This window comes from Coturnix japonica, chromosome 27, assembly GCF_054131305.1.
Source record: "Coturnix japonica strain WE chromosome 27, WE-NBRP24, whole genome shotgun sequence".
Taxonomy (NCBI): domain Eukaryota; kingdom Metazoa; phylum Chordata; class Aves; order Galliformes; family Phasianidae; genus Coturnix; species Coturnix japonica.
The window spans coordinates 6,532,395-6,535,208 of NC_140689.1; the positions used below are offsets into that span (position 1 = coordinate 6,532,395).

Below are 2,814 nucleotides of genomic sequence, written 5' to 3' on the forward strand. Positions count from 1 at the left end.
CAAGCTGTTAAGATACTTGGGGATGGTATGTAATTGGGAACCAATGATGAGCTCCACTTTTACAATATGTATGAGCTAATTATCCGTATTATTAAGGTACACGCAGCCAAGGAATAAATGAGATTCGCTGATCATATGTCAATGACAGGTGTGGTCGTCTGCTTTTCTCCCGCCGTTCTGCAACAAACACCTATATACAAATTTAAGAACACAACGGAGTAACTGTTACTGTTTATTAACAACCAGTTTTAATAATACAATAAAAGTATGTCCTGAGAAAGGGGAACAAACACGCTTCTTCAAGGTTTTTTAGCTGTTCTGGATCTCAGCCGTCGCTTGATGATCAGATGATCACTTTCCTTCTTATGTTCCTCAGATTCCTGAAGAAAACATTTCAAAAGTTACTCATCTTTTCGCACAAGACTGACAAGCTCTTCTTGACCCACGCAAACATATTTCATCCCCTAAATGGATTTCAGAATGGAATTTGCTTATTATATTTTATTCAGAAAAATATGGGATACCGAGATCATTTTAATGCAGCTTAATCACAAGGAACAAATATGGAGAATGTACAAAATCCTGTTTATCTTAAAAAAGCACATACATCTGAGGAAAGCCTGAAGGCAGCTTTCATTTTGAAATACTTGTTTTCAAAAGAGTATTATAATACTTGTTTTGTGAAACATGAAGCGTTCAGAAAACATTTTTAGCCTCAATCCCTGTAGCTATGACTTGCCCAGAATTTCAGTTCTCGGTTCAGTTCCATGTTCTCAGAACTACAGTGAGAAAAGAAATTCTCATCTTCTTCATCCTCTAACAAAAAAAAATAACATTTTGGTTTGTGCCCCTATCATTCGTCAAATCATCAAAAAATTCAGAGGGATATTACAGTATGGGCAAATGATCACTATGCTGAACAGAAAAAGGACTCTAATATAATTAAAAGATGCAGTTCCAACAGAGCAAGAATGTTCTTAGCACAATAGCTGCCGACGGAGTCATGAAACTGGCACATCAGATCCTTTGCAAGTTGGCTTAGACAGGAGATCATAGTTTAAGCATACCTAAAAAGCTGTCTAAGTTGTGCTCTAGAAAAGCGTGTAGTAGAATAATCCCACTCCGACACACTGAAATTATCTATGATTCCAAATTAGAAGACATCTCCGTGATTGCTACATCACCTACTTAGTAAACTGTAAGCCAGCCAAACACAGAGATCTTTGAGGACAAAATAAAACAGAACAGCAGGAAGACCAACAAGAATGACTTGGTAGAATAAAGAAATACCTCAGTACTTTCAACCTCCTCTTGCAAATAGATGAAACCTCCAGTCTGTTTGGACTCCTTAGTAGTTTATTTTAAGCCAAGACTACAGTATAATCGCTTACCGAAGAAGCAGGTATATCTAGAGGGCCAGAAACGACAGTGGAATACAGCTTCCTTTTGCATCGTTTTGGCTTGGTCTCTCCTTCTTCAAGACTTTCAGATTCGTTAGATTTAGGAGAACTTACTGCTGACATCAGCTTCTTGGCTAGAAGAAATTTGTTTTGATACATAAACCAATAAACTTACTGGTTTTGTGAGTCTTTAAATCACTGAATGCAAAAAAAGCTTCGTAACAAACTTGGTTTATAAATGACACGTAAAATTTAAGTGAAAATACTCAGAAATTGTATTTGTTCATCGAGGTTCTTTATTGCTTCTATAGCTGAAACAGTTTATAGCTTCAGGTACGGCAGCTTAAAGCACGCATTAAAATGGAGTATGAAAGACAATCATGGCTCAGAAGTCGCTGGAAGTCAGAAACTTCAGCAGGAGTTAAACAACAGGCCTAACTTTCGTGCTGACAGAAGCACAAGACAGAACCAACTTTCTCTGTATACTTGTAGATATTCACAAATGTAATAATGAATCTCTGAAGAGACGAATAAATGCATTTACTTCATAAATCAAAGGACAACTTAACATGGCAGACAAGTTCTCTAAGAACACATACATTAATAGCCTACAGCAGAAACAAGCCATTCTACAATGTCTAGAAAACATGGAATAAAACTTATTCTACACCAACCTTTAGAGTGTATAATAGAAGGAGAGCTTTGAATAAAATCTCCAACTTTTTGCAGTGTTTCATCCTTCTTTTTAGTCAGTCTTGAAGCATGTACTCGCTTTCTCAGGAAGTAGTCTTTTCCGGATTTCTGTTCAACAGAGATGTGAACATGTGAAACAAGAGCATTGTTTAAACTTCATTTTAGTTCAACGTTATTTTAAGTTGACATTTTGAGCTTTACTACTGACACCTCTGTTCATTATGCTGATGATACCACAACGGCAAGTAATGTAGACAATTTTATACCCTTTAGGGAGTTGTCAAAATCTCAGCTATTTCAAGGCATACGTTTCTTAAAGTTTCTTAATAAGGCAGTAGTTTCTTTAAAAGTAGCTCCCAAGCTGTGGAGTTGTTTCTTACATAAGCTGTTCTAATTACATAAAATAAACAAACATACAAAACAGAAGACAACAGATGGGAAAAATCTACTACTCATACTCTGACCATGCCAAAGATACTGCTATCACATGTGAACATCTGTTTTTAATAATTGCCATGCATATTAATGATATGAACCTTAGTTTAATACAAGGGCTTCACTTACAAAAGCACACGATAATACACTAAAGCTTCTCTTCCCAACTATTCAGTGTGCAATATCCTTCCCTCCAAATCATTACACAGTACAGCCATTACACGCTCTGGGGACAGACTGACTTGCCCTTTGGTTAGCTTATGGAATTTAATAGGAAGAGCTCATA

At 36.4% G+C, this 2,814-nt stretch overlaps 1 long non-coding RNA gene across 1 annotated transcript; it reads right to left on the reverse strand.

The window, feature by feature from the left end:
* Positions 1 to 219: 219 nt before the first annotated feature.
* Positions 220 to 1,483, reverse strand: LOC146756424 (uncharacterized). The gene is made up of 2 exons (XR_014937442.1): positions 1,392 to 1,483; positions 220 to 380 (listed from the first exon to the last, which is right to left on the reverse strand). It is a non-coding gene; the product is annotated as an uncharacterized LOC146756424 (long non-coding RNA).
* Between the last annotated feature and the right edge of the window lie 1,331 nt (positions 1,484 to 2,814).